At 40.9% G+C, this 22260-nt stretch overlaps 1 protein-coding gene across 4 annotated transcripts in view; it reads right to left on the bottom strand.

Annotated features, from left to right (window-relative positions):
- The window catches only part of runx3 (RUNX family transcription factor 3), a 98674-nt gene that overhangs the window by 75387 nt on the left and 1027 nt on the right, over positions 1 to 22260 (bottom strand). The gene's annotated exons all lie outside the window — the stretch shown is intronic.

Genomic DNA, 22260 nt, shown 5'->3' on the forward strand with positions numbered 1-22260 from the left:
AATTGCTCAGCACTAACACACACACACACACACACACACACACACACACACACACACACACACACACACACACACACACACACACACACACACACACACACACACACACACATACGCCCACTAGGTTAATTAGCCACATTTGGTGGAATTATATTGGGGCGTGTGTATTTCCATTAGTTTTAATGTATCCTATCACACGGACACAGTATACAGAACCTGTTTGGAGCAGAATATCACTTGCCACAGTGCTGGAGCTGCTGCTGCTCCTCAGCTTGTTTCTGCTGGAGTGAATGCTGTTATAAGCCCAGGCATTTTGCTCAACAGCTCTAAATGCAATTGCGTGTTCAAACCATTTTGATTGGCACGATAAAAAATTGTTACTATTTGTATTTCTTAACTGGTAATTTAAGCGCGCCTCCCATTCGCCATTCAGCGTGTCACACACCACTTTGCAATGTGAGCTGGAGGCAGCATGCATTTTGAAAACATATACTTCATTGTTTGAAGTATTTTGAAAACATATACTTAATTGTTTGAAACATTTTGAAAACATATACTTAATTGTTTGAAACATTTTGAAAACATATACTTCATTGTTTGAAGTATTTTGAAAACATATACTTCATTGTTTGAAGTATTTTGAAAACATATACTTCATTGTTTGAAGTATTTTGAAAACATATACTTAATTGTTTGAAGTATTTTGAAAACATATACTTCATTGTTTGAAGCATTTTGAAAACATATACTTCATTGTTTGAAGCATTTTGAAAACATATACTTAATTGTTTGAAGCATTTTGAAAACATATACTTCATTGTTTGAAGCATTTTGAAAACATATACTTAATTGTTTGAAGTATTTTGAAAACATATACTTCATTGTTTGAAGTATTTTGAAAACATATACTTAATTGTTTGAAACCTGAATACCTGAACGAGTGGCCCACACACACATACTGATGCCACACGCACGCACACACACACACACACACACACACACACACACACACACACACACACACACACACACACACACACACACACACACACACACACACACACACACACACACACACACACACACACACACACACACGTACACTTTCACACACACCACACACACTGCTACTTACTGTCTATTATCTATCCTGTTGCCTAGTCACTTCACCCCTACTATATGTACATAACTACCTCAATTACCTAATACCCTGCACAACAACTCAGTACTGATACTGATACTTCATGTATATAGCCATGTTATTTCCTCATACCCTGCACAACCACTCAGTACTGATACTGATACTTCATGTATATAGCCATGTTATTACCCAGTACCCTGCACAACGACTCAGTACTGATACTGATACTTCATGTATATAGCCATGTTATTACCCAGTACCCTGCACAACGACTCAGTACTGATACTTCCTGTATATAGCCATGTTATTACCTAGTACCCTGCACAACCACTCAGTACTGATACTGATACTTCATGTATATAGCCATGTTATTACCCAGTACCCTGCACAACGACTCAGTACTGATACTGATACTTCATGTATATAGCCATGTTATTACCTAGTACCCTGCACAACCACTCAGTACTGATACTGATACTTCATGTATATAGCCATGTTATTACCCAGTACCCTGCACAATGACTCAGTACTGATACTTCCTCTATATAGCCATGTTATTACCTAGTGCCCTGCTCAACAACTTGGTACTGGTACTTCCTGTAAATAGCCATTTTATTACCTCAAACCCTTGCACATCGACTCAATACTGGTACTTCCTGTATATAGCCATGTTATTTTTACTCGTTATCATTATTTGTTATTCACTGTGTATTTTTTCCTTGTGTCATTATTTCTACTATTAATATTATTATTATTTTGTTTTAATATTTATCTTTAACTCTGCGTTGTTGGTTAAGGACCCGTAAGTTGGCATTTTTACAGTTAGTCTACACCTGTTGTTTTACGAAGCATGTGACAAATAACATTTGATTTGATTCGAAATACACTTACCCTTCCATTTCTTGACCAGTTGTCTAGGCCAGAGATGTTGTTTTGATGTGCCAAATCGTAGAGCAAATTCTCAGCATTTGAGGCTACTAAGCCTATTCAACTGTTCCGGGAGATTCTTGATACGTTTACCATCTCAGACTCCACGTCATCAGATGAGACCTTGTGTTCCTCTGCTACTCTGTCACAGCCTCTCTTTCACACAGGTACACGTTTCTTTTCTTATTTGTCAATACACCTCTTCAGTGTCATAAGGTCAATTTTTTCATCCCTTGGTACTGAACTTCTCCCCTTCTCTCCCTTCCTTGGTTGCTCTCTCAAGAACCTCAAGAGGGACTAGACCCCTGCTTGTTTTACATTTGTATACACAGGGCATGATGATGTCTTCTCCATCTTGAGTTCATATGCATGACACATTGCAAAAATACTATGCATATTATGCATAAAACTGACAAAATGTAATCATCATTTGTATGGGGTATTCATTCAACTTTTCTTTCTTCTAACTTATACCATGTGGTTTCTTCCTTTACAGACTCCATGAAATGATGACCTCTTCTTAAATATTTGGTCACATGATTAGTTTTGTGTATGGTTTCCTAGAAACAATGGGTGGCTCAACTAACCCTTTGGCTCAACTTATTCCACTCTCCCCTAACCTTCTGTCATATGTAACAATACCAAACAAAACATATCATCCTACACTGGCTGTCACAGATTTACGTCCACTATGTTACGTCTAGTCTTTGAGGCCAGGCTGGCTGAGTCCCGAGCCCGCCGGCTCCGAAAATAAGTTGTGAGGCGAGGCGTCCCTCTTGCACAAAGGCAAAGCCCCATAACTCAGTGTTTTCCCAAAATGAAATCGCATGTGAACCGAATATTAGGAAGCACGCATGGCTGCCAGCAACCGCCAAGCCATTATAGCTGGGCCTGTAAACCACATTTTCACCAGCAGACAATGCCCCTTTGTGCTCGTGTGTGGCTGTCCCCTCTGCCGTAACACAGAATGGAGCCCTATACAATTAAACAGTGTGGATGAGGAGAGCAGAGAGCAGAGCAGAGCAGCGGAGAGGAGAATAGAGAGGGAGAGAGAGGAGGAAAGCTAAACACAGGGGAGGAGAGAGGAGAAGAGAAGATGTATAGACTGGAGTGTCAGTTCTGTTCTCTAGTTAATTAGTCACAGTCGCGTCAGGAGAAGGAGGCAGGGGAGCCTGCCCTCGTTTAGCCTCGTGGCGAGAGGGACCTTTCATGTGGTTGCTCACGGAATGCTGTTGTTCATTCCTTCCTGCAACAAAAGCCACATGTTTTTATTTTTTTGTAGAGCATAAGGCCCCTTCTCTCTGGAAATATGAAGGAACAAGACAAGGTATGTCACGTATGAGTGGTATGACTGCTAAGAAGAAAAGGCTCGCCGGTGAGGAATTCACCAAACAATCCCTGTCTATACACACACACACACACACACACACACACACACACACACACACACACACACACACACACACACACACACACACACACACACACACACACACACACACACACACACTTACTCACTATCTCATCTGTTGTCTATGCAGCTATCCTGCCCGTTAAACTTCTTTCTTCCTTGTTTGGGTATTTAAACAAAGGTCATCCCAGGTTCTGTCACACTCTTTCAAGTGTAAAGACGCCTCAAAGCATTTCCATATATTGAAATCACATTTATTTCCCTCTTCACTGGACTTCAATCTCGCCGGCCCTGTCTGGCTCACCACAGAGTGAGACTAGAATCAAACAGTGACCCAGGGCCTGTTTCCTGACAACTGTCCATGGTACTTTCCACTGCAGACGTGAGACAACTCTTGGAAGCAGGGATCTCCTGCAATGGGCCTGAAGGCTTTCATCCCGATGCAGGAAGGGTGAGGCTCCTTCTCTCCGTCAGAGAGTTTCAAGAGCTTAGGAGACTCACAGACATACAGTAAATCCTTTTATCACCTGCAATAAAACCACTCTTGTCTTTTGTGCACAGAATTATTACTGTCAGTCATCAAATTGAATCCAACTGAGTTTGAATTCAATCATAATAAGTGAAGGGATCAGCATCATCTCATCAGCATCATCGCTGTGATTTTTATTGAATTCTTGTCTCTTCTCTGAACTTTCACAGTGTCCGGACAGACGGAGACTCTCTTTCTCCATTCTATGCATCTCTCTGTCTCTGTCTCTCTATGAGCTCCATGTGTCTGTAGCGACTGAATGTTTCCTCTCATAATCTTTGTGACTAATCACTAGTGGCATTGCCCATGCGTAGGTAGCACCTTGCCCCATGTAGTGTAGCGTACTTTCCTCTCTGCTCTCTCTCTGTGACTCAGAGCCTCTGAGAAAACCTAACTGCTCACTACAGATGTAGGATATTCATTTGATCACCCTGTTGTGGGAGAACTTTCCTGCAATGCAGTAAATGTAAAACTTGTAGTGTAAGGCTTCTGAAGTTTGCAATTTCCACTTAGAAATTTCAGACTATATTTTCCCTTAAAAAAAATGTATCAACCCCTACAAAAATGTCCATTAATTATAATCCACATAATAATTAATATGTCCTGTTGCTGCAGGATTACTTTCCAGTTGTAGCAAACTGGCTCAAATTAAGATCCTACTTCTGTAATCCTCTGATTGCTGTGTTCGGCCACTCGGGCTCCTCAGTGCCAGAGCGGGCCAGGCTAACGACGATGACAACAACAAGCGTTTATAAATCCAATCAGGAGGATGGAGTCTGGCTGGTTGTGTGGTGATTAGCCTGATCAAACCCATAACAGGCTTCTAGTCTACTGACTGACTGACTGTTCGCTGTGAAATGATGCTGATTAAAGGAGCGTTGGTTGGCCCCTAGCTACATGTAACACACAAGTCTTTCTGTTGGCTTGGTTATGGGTTGGTTACGTCTGCAGGGGTAGCCCTGTAGTCTACATCCTGTCTCAATGCCAAAGGGATGGTGGATGAGATGGTGTGAAGATAAGAGGTTTCTTGTTGATGGTAACATTCAGGTTCAGTGTAGGTTGTGTGGCCGCGAAGAGAGGAGTCTGGTTTGTGAGGCTTTAAATCACAGTGGTTTAACTTTCAGCTGATGGTGTGTTGGTGTTTGACAGCATGGGGGAGAAGGTGAGAATAAATGATTCATCACCACTGCCAGGGAGGATGGTTTACAACACAGTATTTTTAGACAAGTCAGCGTTTACCCCAACTGTGGGTTTTCCTGGACTGTTATAAAATCAGCAGGAGGCCATCTGTGACCTCTTACTGACTATTACACTGAGGACAGACAGGATTGAGAGGGAGAGAATGACATGGTCATCATGTTGACACACTGTACAGTACTTCTCTGACTCAGCACACAGAGATACTCACAGTCAGCTGTCTGGACGTGTGTGTCTGTATGTGTGTATGTGGAGAGGGCTGCGTGTGATGTGTGTGTGCGGCGTGCGTGTGTGCTGTGTGTGTACGACGTGCGTGATTGTCTGTGTCTTGTCTGTGAGAAGAGTTTCAGAGCCAGACGGAGTGACCTAGCACTAGACAGAGAAGGGAGAGAGAATGGGAAGGGATAGAGGGACCACTTCTGCTCCATAGCTGGGGGGGGGGGGGGGGGGGGGGGGTGTTCCCCCGTGTAGGGCTTTCTGCTGAGGGATTACAGAACTGAGCAGCTGGAGAGAAGGTACAGATCCACACCAAGGTTACCTCAGGTCAGTCTTATAGGGGGAAAATACTTCTTCTTACATAGTTTTTTTGTAGCATTCTTTTCATTCTTAGTATTCTTGTCATGTTCACTATCAATAAAGCAATTGTACACGAGAGGGCAAGCTAAATAACCTTTTTAGCACGGTTGTGCTGCAGTTGACACTGTAGGTACGAGGTTGAACTGAGTACCGTAAATCAGCACAGCCATGCTAAACAAGTTGTTTTGTTGTTTTGCACAACCTTGAGGGTTACCAATTAAAAAAAATATATATATTTTGATATATGTATTCATATACTACTGTTTCATTCCTCAGCCTAGTCCCGACACATCTACAGTATGTTTGCTAGCCAAGCCGGCTGGCCATTCATTCTATCGGTTAGGTTGCCAGAGATACGACCCAGTCTATATCCAGTCGTTCATTCTAAATGTTCCGTTGCCATGCGGGCTGGCAACAATCTTATCTCTTGCTTGCTAGCTAGCCAACTACGGCTAACACAGTTGTGTCAAACCGTGCAGCTAGAATAACAGAAAAGTAGCTGCATTTCATTTAGTTTTTGACACTTTTTTCTATTTGACAATTCTTTGTATATATCCATAAAAATGCTACTGATTCATGATTTCAACTGGCTGAGAAAAGATGTCCAATATTGAATCCATGTTGCAAATATCGAGAGACAGACAGCAAACGTTTGTACAAACCCCCATTGTTGCAAACCAAATGTTAGGCTAGAAGCAAGGGGAAATAATGTGTAGATGCCTTTCACAGTGGAGATCAAGTAAATGAATTGGCTAGCTTGGCTGATGGGACAGTGAATGAGCAGGGATTCCTCAGATGGAACAGAAAACAAGATTCCCATTTTTCCGTCATCGGCTTACAAGTGCTAAACTGAATTTTTAGTATGGCTTAATCTCAACACACTGTTTGTTTTGACTAACCCATTGTAGAATGGCCTTTTCAGTATTGAGTTTCAGTATACAAACATTGTTGTTAATTTTTAACTACCTATTTGACAAAACACTGTGCCTCGCTCTGGTATCTTCATACTAAACAAGTAGAAATTCCCCAAATCCTGTGACTGGTAAAGCTGAATGACCGGTAAAATACATTATGACCACCAACACTCAATTGACTGGCATTTGCTTGAAGACATTAATGTAAAAGCCAAATCCCTTATATCTGCCAAATATAGTCTTAAAGTAAAGTACATTAAAGAGGGATCAATTCACAGAGGACAGTTTCACTATGACTAATATGGTGTCCAAAAAGCCAAGTAGTAAAAATTCCCATTTCTGAAATGTTCGTCTCTTGAAATAACTTTTTATACTTTTTGGGCAGGTTGTCACATCCCTAAATCATGCGTTTTATTGCACCAAAGACAATTAACTAAACGTAAACAACTTGAGATATTTCTTTGAAAAACAGAGAAAAAAAGTATAAAAAAACAATTTCATAGCCTACAGCTTCTATATCCTATCATTATCTGCATTTTTCCTCCACCGTAATTAACTTTTTTTTTTATTGCTTTTGGGAAGAGGGATGGGCAATGGATGTTTTGAGCATGATTAAAGATTTCTTGTAATGAAGGAAAAAGAGGCTTCAGTCTTAACGTTCAGCTTGACCTGTTTTTGCTGTTGAATTGCTCCATGTCTCCACATTGAAAACCAGATGTGTCATACTGTACATAGGCAACTGAAATGAGCTGAATATGAAAATAAACTAAAAGCTGTCATACACTATCCTAAATGGGATGATTTTTCTTTGTGTTGTGGCTACAGATAGGATGTTTTTCAAAACATCTGTTTAACGGTATTTACTAAGCATGCAGGGAGGGGTCATGCCTTCTGAAAATCAACAACATGCTGAAGAAGTTTCAAATTCAGGTCATATGGACTCCAATTATTGTCTAGGTTTGTTTAATCTAGTTCACAAGATAGCTTTACAAACGGCATATAATTCATTTATATTCAAGAAGTATCTTAATTTTCACTCTTTAATTTCCTTTAAAAGAGTTGTTGGTTAGGACCTCATTTCTCCTTCACTAACCCAACACTTCGAACTAGGGACTTGTTTGGGAAATTTTGAAATCATAGTTAATTACACGGTAATAAACACTTAATGACATGGCAATTAAGACTTAATAGCACTTATATCATCTTCTTGTAACTTAATTATTGCCACACTTAGGTCCCTATGCCATAATCACTGGTGGTATTAGACTGTTGCTTGTCCCTAAATGTCAGCGGTCTCATTGTATGTAACCAGCTGTAGTTTAGGGAATATATTATACAACTGCATAATAAGTGAAATAAAACATTAACAGCTGGGGTTTGTTCATAATTCAGTTGTCTCTCAGACGAAAGGGATGAGGTCATGAAGAGGATGATAGTAACGATGTGGATTTAACCAACAGCATCATAAGGGCCTAATGAAATATTAGCAGCTCATAAGACAAGGTGATTACAGTTAAAGAAATGACTCCCATATACAGTAGAATTGCAGCCATATACAGTAGATGGGAGACTTTAAAAAATCAAATAGAAAATTATATTGTGATAATTTCTATCTCATTATCCAGTTATCCACATATTGTCGTCGTCTGAATAATTTCCTGCCTGCATGCTAGTGTTCCTGTTCCGATATTTATTTTCCACATCGAAGGGTCCCAGTTTAAATAGCTTGTCTAGACGTTATAAATTGCGCTGACATCCCAGTGCATTGTATCATGACAGACTTGAACATTTGTGTCTCTCACCATACCAATTATTTCATTCTGTAATTATTATGGAAGGGTATAATACATATTTTCTCATTTTTGTTCGTCTGAGGGTGGTGTGGTAATGTATTTAGCATACATTCACAGCGTTCAGTCTCCTCAGAACTGCCATAGACAATCAGAGAGCTGCTCTTAACGTGCAGGCTAACTCTGGATGAACTGTGCTAAAGGGGCTGAGACGCCACATACAGCTTTCTTCATTCTTCATCCAGTCTGTCACAATGGCCCACTGGCCGGGATCCCGCATCAGATCAGATTCACAATACACACCAGCCATACCATATTCACAATACACACCAGCCATACCATATTCACAATACACACCAGCCATACCATATTCACAATACACACCAGCCATGCCATATTCACAATAAACACCAGCCATACCATATTCACAATACACACCAGCCATACCATATTCACAATACACACCAGCCATACCATATTCACAATACACACCAGCCATACCATATTCACAATACACACCAGCCATGCCATATTCACAATACACACCAGCCATACCATATTCACAATACACACCAGCCATACCATATTCACAATACACACCAGCCATGCCATATTCACAATACACACCAGTCATACCATATTCACAATACACACCAGCCATGCCATATTCACAATACACACCAGCCATACCATATTCACAATACACACCAGCCATACCATATTCACAATACACACCAGCCATGCCATATTCACAATACACACCAGCCATACCATATTCACAATACACACCAGCCATACCATATTCACAATACACACCAGCCATGCCATATTCACAATACACACCAGCCATACCATATTCACAATACACACCAGCCATACCATATTCACAATACACACCAGCCATTCCATATTCACAATACACACCAGCCATACCATATTCACAATACACACCAGCCATGCCATATTCACAATACACACCAGCCATGCCATATTCACAATACACACCAGTTATGCCATATTCACAATACACACCAGCCATGCCATATTCACAATACACACCAGCCATACCATATTCACAATACACACCAGCCATACCATATTCACAATACACACCAGCCATACCATATTCACAATACACACCAGCCATACCATATTCACAATACACACCAGCCATGCCATATTCACAATACACACCAGCCATACCATATTCACAATACACACCAGTCATACCATATTCACAATACACACCAGCCATGCCATATTCACAATACACACCAGTTATGCCATATTCACAATACACACCAGCCATGCCATATTCACAATACACACCAGCCATACCATATTCACAATACACACCAGCCATACCATATTCACAATACACACCAGCCATACCATATTCACAATACACACCAGCCATACCATATTCACAATACACACCAGCCATACCATATTCACAATACACACCAGCCATGCCATATTCACAATACACACCAGCCATACCATATTCACAATACACACCAGCCATACCATATTCACAATACACACCAGCCATGCCATATTCACAATACACACCAGCCATGCCATATTCACAATACACACCAGCCATACCATATTCACAATACACACCAGCCATACCATATTCACAATACACACCAGCCATACCATATTCACAATACACACCAGCCATACCATATTCACAATACACACCAGCCATACCATATTCACAATACACACCAGCCATACCATATTCACAATACACACCAGCCATACCATATTCACAATACACACCAGCCATACCATATTCACAATACACACCAGCCATGCCATATTCACAATACACACCAGCCATGCCATATTCACAATACACACCAGCCATACCATATTCACAATACACACCAGCCATGCCATATTCACAATACACACCAGCCATACCATATTCACAATACACACCAGCCATACCATATTCACAATACACACCAGCCATACCATATTCACAATACACACCAGCCATACCATATTCACAATACACACCAGCCATACCATATTCACAATACACACCAGCCATACCATATTCACAATACACACCAGCCATACCATATTCACAATACACACCAGCCATACCATATTCACAATACACACCAGCCATGCCATATTCACAATACACACCAGCCATACCATATTCACAATACACACCAGCCATACCATATTCACAATACACACCAGCCATACCATATTCACAATACACACCAGCCATACCATATTCACAATACACACCAGCCATACCATATTCACAATACACACCAGCCATACCATATTCACAATACACACCAGCCATACCATATTCACAATACACACCAGCCATGCCATATTCACAATACACACCAGCCATACCATATTCACAATACACACCAGCCATACCATATTCACAATACACACCAGCCATACCATATTCACAATACACACCAGCCATACCATATTCACAATACACACCAGCCATGCCATATTCACAATACACACCAGCCATACCATATTCACAATACACACCAGCCATACCATATTCACAATACACACCAGCCATACCATATTCACAATACACACCAGCCATACCATATTCACAATACACACCAGCCATACCATATTCACAATACACACCAGCCATACCATATTCACAATACACACCAGCCATACCATATTCACAATAAACACCAGCCATACCATATTCACAATACACACCAGCCATACCATATTCACAATACACACCAGCCATACCATATTCACAATACACACCAGCCATGCCATATTCACAATACACACCAGCCATACCATATTCACAATACACACCAGCCATACCATATTCACAATACACACCAGCCATGCCATATTCACAATACACACCAGCCATGCCATATTCACAATACACACCAGCCATACCATATTCACAATACACACCAGCCATGCCATATTCACAATACACACCAGTTATGCCATATTCACAATACACACCAGCCATACCATATTCACAATACACACCAGCCATACCATATTCACAATACACACCAGCCATACCATATTCACAATACACACCAGCCATACCATATTCACAATACACACCAGCCATACCATATTCACAATACACACCAGCCATACCATATTCACAATAAACACCAGCCATACCATATTCACAATACACACCAGCCATACCATATTCACAATACACACCAGCCATACCATATTCACAATACACACCAGCCATGCCATATTCACAATACACACCAGCCATACCATATTCACAATACACACCAGCCATACCATATTCACAATACACACCAGCCATACCATATTCACAATACACACCAGCCATGCCATATTCACAATACACACCAGCCATACCATATTCACAATACACACCAGCCATGCCATATTCACAATACACACCAGCCATGCCATATTCACAATACACACCAGCCATGCCATATTCACAATACACACCAGCCATGCCATATTCACAATACACACCAGTTATGCCATGCAAAGTCTATCTTTAGTTTGTTTTCAAGATTCATTTCAGAAACATGTTGGTCACCCCTCCAGTGATGTTTGTTGATGTAAATATAAGTTGTTCGCCTTTCCAAAATACTTTCTTGTCCAAACAAAAAATATTCTTCAGCTGTCCCCATAGGAGAACCCTTTGAAAAACCCTATTTGGTCCAAGGTAGAACCCTATTGCGTTGCATGTAGAACCCTTTCCACAGAGGGTTCTACATTGAACCCAAAAGGGTTTAATTTGGAGCCTTGTGGTTGCTGGTTGACCACCAGAAAATGTTATTTACGACAACACTTAGCACAACTTTAACCTTGTACATTATAGAGACTTTAGCATACTCAGCCAAACAATTTAGGGGAGATGGGGTTTGGGGGTTGATTGACCACAAAATCAGCAAATGTCTCCTCCCTTCCTCTACCTGGAAGCCATCTTGTTGGCGACCCCTGAAGGCGTTTCCCATCAATGGGTATTGACAGACAGTGAAAACGACGAGACAGTCCAAAAAGTAAATAAGTACCTCAAACGTTTACAACACTAATCAAGTCCAGAGCGTTGCTCCCATCCAATATGCCCTCAGAGTTTTATAAATAGATATTATACTCGGCTAAATTGGAGACAGGATTCCGCTACTCGGTGGCCGTCGTGAGTTTTTCATTATTTGCCTAGCTTTTCGAATATTGAAACTCTTAATATCTGGTTACAGATTTCAGCTCACTCAGCCAATCTCCATGTTTTGGCTTTGAAGGCCTGACGCTCAGCAGAAAGGCTTTGACTGGCTTCCAATTAAGTATATTATTAATTTAGGAGGGAGGAAAAAACACACCACATGTCTAAGTGATTAATAAATTCCCCAGGGACCATTCTTCCTCACTGCAGATTTCGACAGTTTTGATAGTAAGCTACTGTCTAGTAACTTATGACACTGCCACAATAACTTTGTTGTAATGTTTTTGGCATCAAAGATCTCATCCTTTCGTTAAATTCATCTTTAGGCTTATCCGTAATGTTAGAGAATTCATTTGAGGGTTTTACCAAAAGTTTCTCACACAATTCTAACAGTCATGACTCCTTCAGCTTTTAATTTCCGAGTTGTAGAACTAACCAGACCACCTCTCAGAATCCACCAAAATATCCCCACTACTACCGTGGCGAAGCATTGTACATTTTTTCTCACACAGAAATTAACTTTCATTCATACAGTGCAACAAGCCAAACATATAAAACTATTCCCATCCTAATAAACTGGGGCCTTTTTTCTGCCACAAAGGAACTGGCTCCCCTGAGCATTACAGTCTAAACGTCCTCCTGTCTAAAGGGCCTGCTGGGAAAACAAGCTTCCCTTCCAACTAGGAGGAAAAGTAGTCAGGGAACCAAACCAAGTATATGACCCAGTGCCTATGCCCAATCAGACTCACTGTGAACTAGGTACATCACCTGGCTCAAACACTGAATACAGCCAAAGTGGAAGGTTTGTAACCCAATAAAAGTGTATAAAGAAAGTGAGTGTGGGCTTTTATTTTCTACTTGTATTGACAACATTTCCGGAATTTGAGATACCAAGCTATTAATGTTATTAGTACCAAGCTATTAGTTCTGTGAGTATTTAGCATACCTCAGATGGTTATATCTCCAGTAATGGTTGGATGCTAAATGACGTAAATGGATGCTTGGTGTGTCTCTGGATAACAGGTCTGTTGTGAGAGAGGAGCAGGTGTAACCTCATTGTGGTTATTATCGGAGAACGACACGAGCTGTTAGTCTGTATCAGATTAGCGCCTTTATTAGAGAGCCTCTCCGTCTCACACACTTCCACTCAGCCATAGTGTACTAACTGACCTGGTATTATAAATACCATCAGAGCTTCAGTGTCCCTCTCTCACTTCTCTTCGCTCTTTTCTCTCTCTTTTTTCTCTCTCCTCTTCTCTGTGCTACAGGAGTGAGGTTTTTGAGGTGAAGCACATTCGTTTCTCACGCAAAGCGCATCAGATGTTGAACATCACATGCTCATATGTGTTCACTTCTCAGCTTGAGATATGCTGCTGCTTAATGTGATGGAACTAAGAATATCATTCTATACTTGCTTGTGGACAGGGTTTCTGCGAGTGCTTTTATTTATATATTCAGAACATTTCTAAACACATTAATCAATGTGTAAGCTATACAGGATCTCTCTTGAGTTGCTAATCAATAGAGATAGATATTGAAGCAATTCTGAAGAACTTTTAATGTTGACAATTTAAAAAGTTTAAAAATGTATGACTTCTGATAAGATGTATAAAGTACATTTGGAAAGTATTCAGACCCCTTGACTTTTTCCATATTTTTTTACATTACAGCCTAAAATTGATAAAATAGTTTTTCCCTTCATCAATCTAAACACAATACCCCAGGTTTTTAGACATTTTTGCTAATGTATTATTTATTTTTTACTTGTATCACATTTGCATAAGTATTCAGACCCTTTACTCAGTACTTTGTTGAAGCAACTTTGGCAACGATTACAGCCTTGAGTCTTCTTGGGTATGACACTACAAGCTTGGCACACCTATATTTGGGGAGATTCTCCCATTCTTCTCTGCAGATCCTCTCAAGCTCTGTCAGGTTGGATGGGGAGCATCGCTACACAGCTATTTTGAGGTCTCTCCAGAGACATTTGATTGGGTTCAAATCATGGACATTTAAAGACTTGTCTCGAAGCCACTCCTGCATTGTCTTGGCAGTGTGCCAAGTTCCTGTTGGAAGGTGAACCTTCGCCTCAGTCTGAAGTCCTGAGCGTTCTGAAGCAGCTTTTCCATCAAGGATCTCTCTGTACTTTGCTCCATTCATCTTTCCTTCGATCCTGACTAGTCTCCCAGTCCCTGCCGCTGGAAAACATCTCCACAGCATGATGCTGCCACCCACATCTTCACCGTAGGGATGGTGTCAGGTTTCCTCCAGAGATGACTCTTGGCATTCCGCCAAATAATTCAATCTTAGTTTCATCATACCAATGAATCTTGTTGTTCTTGTTTCTCACGGTATAGTTCCCTTAAGGAAAAGCACCTTTAGTCAATCTGATTTCTCTGTGAGAGCTTCCCATGTTTGGAATACACTGCCATCAGACACACACAACTGCAACACCAATCACACTTTCACAAAAAAAGGAAGACATGGCTAAAGACCAATCAGACATAATCCCTAGCTGTGTATTGCCGCTTTCCATGTTGTCTGTTGTCTGTAGCTTGTGAGGTGTGGAAACACTTTGCTGCTTTTATGGATTTTGTCTTGTTGGTTTTTGTGCTATGTTGCTCTGGTCTGCATGCTACGTATTGCTTGTCCTATGTTGCTCTGTCTGCATGCTACGTATTGCTTGTCCTATGTTGCTCTGTCTGCATGCTACGTATTGCTTGTCCTATGTTGCTCTGTCTGCATGCTACGTATTGCTTGTCCTATGTTGCTCTGTCTGCATGCTACGTATTGCTTGTCCTATGTTGCTCTGTCTGCATGCTACGTATTGCTTGTCCTACGTTGCTCTGTCTGCATGCTACGTATTGCTTGTCCTACGTTGCTCTGCGTGTTCTCACTGCTCATTGATTGTCAGTATTGTAATTGCAATTGTTTTTAATAACCTGCCCAGGGACTGCGGTTGAAAATTTGCCGGCTGGCTAAAACCGGCACTTTTACTGAAATGTTGATTAATGTGCACTGTCCCTGTAAAAATAATAATAAACTCAACTCAACTCATGGTCTGAGAGTCCTTTGGGTGCTTTTGGCAAATTCCAAGTGTGCTGTCATGTGCCTTTTACTGAGGAGTGGCTTCCGTCTGGCCACTCTACAATAAAGGCCTGATTGGTGGAGTGCTGCAGAGATGGTTGTCCTTCTGGAAAGTTCTTCCATCTCCACAGAGGAACTCTGGAGCTCTGTCAGAGTGAACATTGGGTTCTTGGTCACCTCCCTGACCAAGGCCCCTTTCCCCCGATTGCTCAGTTTGGCCGGGCGGCCAGCTCTAGGAAGAGTCTTGGTGGTAATAAATTGCTTCCATTTTAGAATGATGGAGGCCACTGTGTTCTTGGGGACCTTCAATGCTGCAGACATTTTTGGTACCCTTCCCCAGATCTGTGCATCGACACAATCCTGTCTCGGAGCTCTAAGGACAGTTCCTTCGAACTCATGGCTTGGTTTTTGTTTTGACATGCACTGTCAACTGTGGAACTTTATATAGACAGGTGCGTGCCTTGTCAAATCATGTCCAATCAATTGAATTTACCACAGGTGGACTCCAATCAAGTTGTAGAAACATCTCAAGGATTATCAAAGGAAACAGGATGCACCTGAGCTCAATTTCGAGTCTCATAGCAAAGGGTCTGAATGCTTATGTAAATAAGGTTTTTCATTTTTTTTTTAAACTTTTGCAAAAATGTCTAAAAACCTGTTTTCGCTTTGTCATTGTGGGATTCGTGTGTAGATTGATGAGAAAAAACATTTATTTAATCAATTTTAGAATAAGGTTAAAAAAAAGTAGAAAAAGGGAAGGGGTATGAATACTTTCCGAACGCACTGTACAGCCACATTTCCATTTAGGATTCATGTATCATAGGATTAAAGTCAGGACTTGGAAGCATAAAGTTATCCACAAACATTAAGCAGTCTCCTTGATTTTTTCAACCCATTCCTCCTAATTACAGTTTGATTTCAATCACAAAAAAAGAAGATCTTGGCCAAATTGCTACGCCTGTGTAATGCAAGTTGTTAAACTAACCGCCAGAGTATTTTGCTTACATGAGGTAGTCTTTATTTGAAATGCTTTCAAATTGAACTGGAGGATTTAATGACTCTTGGCCTTTGTTCTGTTACAGTTTGGTTTCATTTTCTAGACTGAACGAATTGTAAAAGGATATTGCATATTCACTAATGATTTCTAATGGCGATTACAGCTTTAAATGTTCTCTTTGTTTCCAGCCTATCTTTCGCATGCACATCAGTTTCCCTTCTCGCTACAGTGATACTGCTGAAAAACGAAATCAAGCATCCGAATCGCATTACAAAAGAACCCTACTAAGTATGAGATCTGATCCCAAGTCAGATCTTATTCAGACATTAGAGAGTAACATGTTAATATTTGAAAGGAGGATAATCAACCAACAACGACAACCTCACGACTGCATGATAATAAACAATGAAGAGATGAGAGGGATGCAGAAAGAGAGGAGGAATGAGAGAGAGAGAGAGAGACATACTTAGTGATGCAGAGAAAGAGGAGGAAGGAGAGAGAGAGAAAGATATGGTGCAGAGATGCGGCTTTGTCAAGAGGAAACTATAAATGACGGAGTATCTGTCTGAGCTGTGAGAACACTAGAACACCATCCTCTGTCACTCTGCTCACTGTACTGTGGTTCCAGTAGGGATATCAGAGGCTTGTTTCCATATGAGCGGCAGATGGGAGTGTATGTGTGTGTGAGTGGGAGTGTGTGTGTGTGTGTGTGTGTGTGTGTGTGTGTGTGTGTGTGTGTGTGTGTGTGTGTGTGTGTGTGTGTGTGTGTGTGTGTGTGTGTGTGTGTGTGTGTGTGTGTGTGTGTGTGTGTGTGTGTGTGTGTGTGTGTGTGTGTGGGGGTACCGGGGCTCCAGAAATGTTAGGATATATTCTGCAAACAATTAGGAGCTGGTAGTACTCCTCCTGTGGCTGTCTCTAATTAACACAACAACCAGGCCTCAATAAAGTGGAGATTTTTGAGCCATTTTGTGATGTAGCAGAAACAGTGGGAACCAATCTCCCAGACCTCCTCAGATTAATGGCTCAGTGACTCTCACAGCGACGTGCTCTCGTTAAAATGGCATGTTAGGGACTTTTTAGATTGATAGCAAAATAATAGGAATCAAATTTTGAAGCAGATAGAAAGAGAGGAAAATATGTAATACTTACACTCCCCTACTTACATTCCCCTACTTACATATCCCCTACTTACACTCCCCTACTTACATTCCCCTACTTACATAGCCCCTACTTACACTCCCCTACTTACACTTTCCTACTTACACTCCCCTACTTACATATCCCCTACTTACACTCCCCTACTTACACTTTCCTACTTACACTCCCCTACTTACATATCCCCTACTTACACTCCCCTACTTACACTCCCCTACTTACATAGCCACTACTTACACTCCCCTACTTGCATAGCCCCTACTTATACTCCCCTACTTACACTCCCCTACTTACATTTCCCCTACTTACACTCCCCTACTTACACTCCCCTACTTACATAGCCACTACTTACACTCCCCTACTTACACCTCCCTACTTACATAGCCCCTACTTACATATCCCCTACTTACACTCCCCTACTTACATAACCCCTACTTACATAGCCCCTACTTACACTCCCCTACTTACACTTCCCTACTTACATAGCCCCTACTTACATATCCCCTACTTAAACTCCCCTACTTACATAACCCCTACTTACATAGCCCCTACTTACACTCCCCTACTTACACTTCCCTACTTACATATCCCCTACTTACATTGCCACTACTTACACTCCCCTAATTACACTCCACTATTTACACTCCCCCACATACAGTTGAAGTCAGAAGTTTACATACACCTTAGCCAAATACATTTAAACTCAGTTTTTCACAATTCCTAACATTTAATCCTAGTAAAAATTCCCTGTCTTAGGTCAGTAAGGATCACCACTTTATATTAAGAATGTGAAATGTCAGAATAATAGTACAGAGAATGATTTATTTCAGCTTTTATTTCTTTTATCACATTCCCAGTGGGTCAGAAGTTTACATACACTCAATTAGTATTTGGTAGCATTGCCTTTAAATTGTTTAACTTGGGTCAAACATTTCGGGTAGCCTTCCACAAGCTTCCCACAATAAGTTGGGTGAATTTTGGCCCATTCCTTCTGACAGAGCTGGTGTAACTGAGTCAGGTTTGTAGGCCTCCTTGCTCACACACGCTTTTTCAGTTCTGCCCACAAATGTTCTATAAGATTGAGGTCAGGGCTTTGTGATGGCCACTCCAATACCTTGACTTTGTTGTCCTTAGGCCATTTTGCCACAACTTTGGAAGTATACTTGGGGTCATTGTCCATTTGGAAGACCAATTTGCGACCAAGCTTTAATTTCCAGACTGATGTCTTGAGATGTTGCTTCAATATATCCACATAATTTTCCTGCCTCATGACGCCATCTATTTTGTGAAGTGCACCAGTCCCTCCTGCAGCAAAGAACCCCCACAAATGACGCTGCCACCCCCGTGCTTCACAAATGGGATGGTGTTCTTCGGCTTGCAAGCATCCCCCTTTTTCCTCCAAACATAACGATGGTCATTATGGCCAAACAGTTCTATTTTTGTTTCATCAGACCAGAGGACATTTCTCCAAAAAGTACGATCTTTGTCCCCATGTGCAGTTACAAACCGTAGTCTGGTTGTTTAATGGCAGTTTTGGAGCAGTGGCTTCTTCCTTGCCTTTCAGGTTATGTCGAATAAGGACTCGTTTTACTGTGGATATAGATACTTTTGTACCTGTTTCCTCCAGCATCTTCACAAGGTCCTTTGCTGTTGTTCTGGGATGATTTGCACTTTTCGCACCAAAGTACGTTCATCTCTAGGAGACAGAACGCGTCTCCTTCCTGAGCGGTATGACGGCTGCTTGGTCCCATGGTGTTTATTCTTGCGTACTATTGTTTGTACAGATGAACGTGGTAACTTCAGGTGTTTGGAAATTGCTCCCAAGGATGAACCAGACTTTTGGAGGTCTACAATTCTTTTCTGAGGTCTTGGCTGATTTCTTTTGATTTTCCCATGATGTCAAGCAAAGAGGCATTACGTTTGAAGGTAGGCCTTGAAATACACCCACAGGTACACCTCCAATTGACTCAAATGATGTCAATTAGCCTATCAGAAGCTTCTAAACCAATGACATCATTTTCTGGAATTTTCCAAGCTGTTTAAAGGCACCGTCAACTTTGTGTATGTAAACTTCCGACCCACTGGAATTGTGATACAGTGAATTATAAGTGAAATAATCTGTCTGTAAACAATTGTTGGAAAAATTACTTGTGTCATGCACACAGTAGAAGTCCTAACTGACTTGCCAAAACTATAGTTTGTTAACAACAAATGTGTGGAGTGGTTGAAAAACGTGTTTTAATGACTCCAACCTAAGGGTATGTAAACTTCCGACTTCAACTGTATTTATTTGGACAGTGAAGCTAAAACTTTTAATTTGGCTCCATACTCAAGCATTTTGGATTGTTGAGCAAATGTCTTATGTGAGGCGACAGTACAGAATGTCACCTTTTATTTGAGGGTATTTGTATGCATATTTGTTTTACCATTTAGAAATGAAAGCACTTTATGTATCTAGTCCCCCCATTTGAAAGTGTTGTAAGTATTTGGACAAATTCACTTATAGTCAAAGTGTGGTATTTTGTCCCATCCTAGCATGCAATGACTTCATCAGGTTTGTGACTTTACAAAATTGTTGGATGCAATTTCAGTTTGTTTTGGGTGTGTTTTAGTTTATCTTGTGCCCAATAGAAATGAATGGGAAATAATGCATTCTGGCATTTTGGAGTCACTTTTATTGTAAATAAGAATAGAATATGTTTCTGAATACTTCTACATTAATGTGAATGCTACCATAATGATGGATAATCATGAATAAATTGTGAATAATAATGAGTGAGAAAGTTACAGATGCATAAATATCATACTCCCAAGAAAATCCTAACCTCCTCTGTTATTGGTAATGGTGAGAGACTTTGTGTGCTAGGAATGTGCGACCAAATACTGAACTTCTGACTAAATGTAATACACTATAAGTGAATTTGTCCCAATACTTATGACACCTTCAAATGGAGGGAGTAGATTCACAAAGTGCTTTCTAAATGGTAAAACAGATTTGTATTAAAACGTCCTGAAATAAAAGGAGACACTCTGTACTGTTCCCTCATATAAAACATTTGATCACAAATCCCAAATGCTGGGGTATAGAACCAAATTAAAAGTTTTAGCTTCACTATCCAAATAAATACGTAGGGGAGTGTATGTAGGGGAGTGTAAATAGGGGAGTGTATGTAGGGGAGTGTATGTAGGGGAGTGTAAATAGGGGAGTGTATGTAGTGGAGTGTAAATAGGGGAGTGTATGTAGTGGAGTGTAAATAGGGGAGTGTATGTAGGGGAGTGTAAATAGGGGAGTGTATGTAGGGGAGTGTAAATAGGGGAGTGTATGTAGGGGAGTGTAAATAGGGGAGTGTATGTAGGGGAGTGTATGTAGGGGAGTGTAAATAGGGGAGTGTATGTAGTGGAGTGTAAATAGGGGAGTGTATGTAGGGGAGTGTAAATAGGGGAGTGTATGTAGGGGAGTGTAAATAGGGGAGTGTATGTAGGGGAGTGTAAATAGGGGAGTGTATGTAGGGGAGTGTAAATGGGGAGTGTATGTAGCGGAGTGTAAATAGGGGAGTGTATGTAGGGGAGTGTATGTAGGGGAGTGTAAATAGGGGAGTGTATGTAGAGGAGTGTAAATAGGGGAGTGTATGTTCTGGTTGTCATAGCAGAATATCTGACTTCTCTAAATCTAAAGGTTGAAACCATTTGAATGAACTGTGCAAGGTGTTGGCTGAGTGTCTCTCGCAACAACACTCACTTCAAAACGTAATTGAATTGTCTATCACTACATGTAACCTAATTTCACTACATTATTATCAAATAATCTTATAATTTATTGTTTTATTATAACAGCTGAACAATTCTCTCTTAACTTGAAGTCAAGGTAGAATGTACTTCCAAGTAAGGGCTGCTGGATTGAGGTAACCATGGAAACAAATGGCTCCTTCATTAAGAGCAGTCTTCAGCATGAGTGTAATGCACTCACCTCACCACACAGGCCAAGAGACCTCCTGTAAGTAGTGTAGGAGACAGACCAATGTTTCTTCTCTTTCTGTTTTATTGTATTGCTGTGTTCCAGTAAAGGCTGGGCAGCTTTCCTCTTACTCTCCCAGAGAGCTAGAAAATCTCCCACTTGATGCCTGTGGTAAGAAGCCCATTATGGTGTGTACCATCAAGACTACATAAAACACAGCACCGAGGCCCAAAGCTGTAAGGACCCTGTCACTAACGGTCTCAGCTACTGTATTGACCCATGCCTCCTTTCATCCCATTAACGTTAAGGGCATTCGGTGAGTGTGGTAGAAGGATACCAGAGAGGGTCTACTCAAACACCCAAATAAAGTT

This window comes from Salmo salar, chromosome 01 (genome assembly GCF_965601325.2).
Source record: "Salmo salar chromosome 01, fSalSal1, whole genome shotgun sequence".
NCBI lineage: Eukaryota > Metazoa > Chordata > Actinopteri > Salmoniformes > Salmonidae > Salmo > Salmo salar.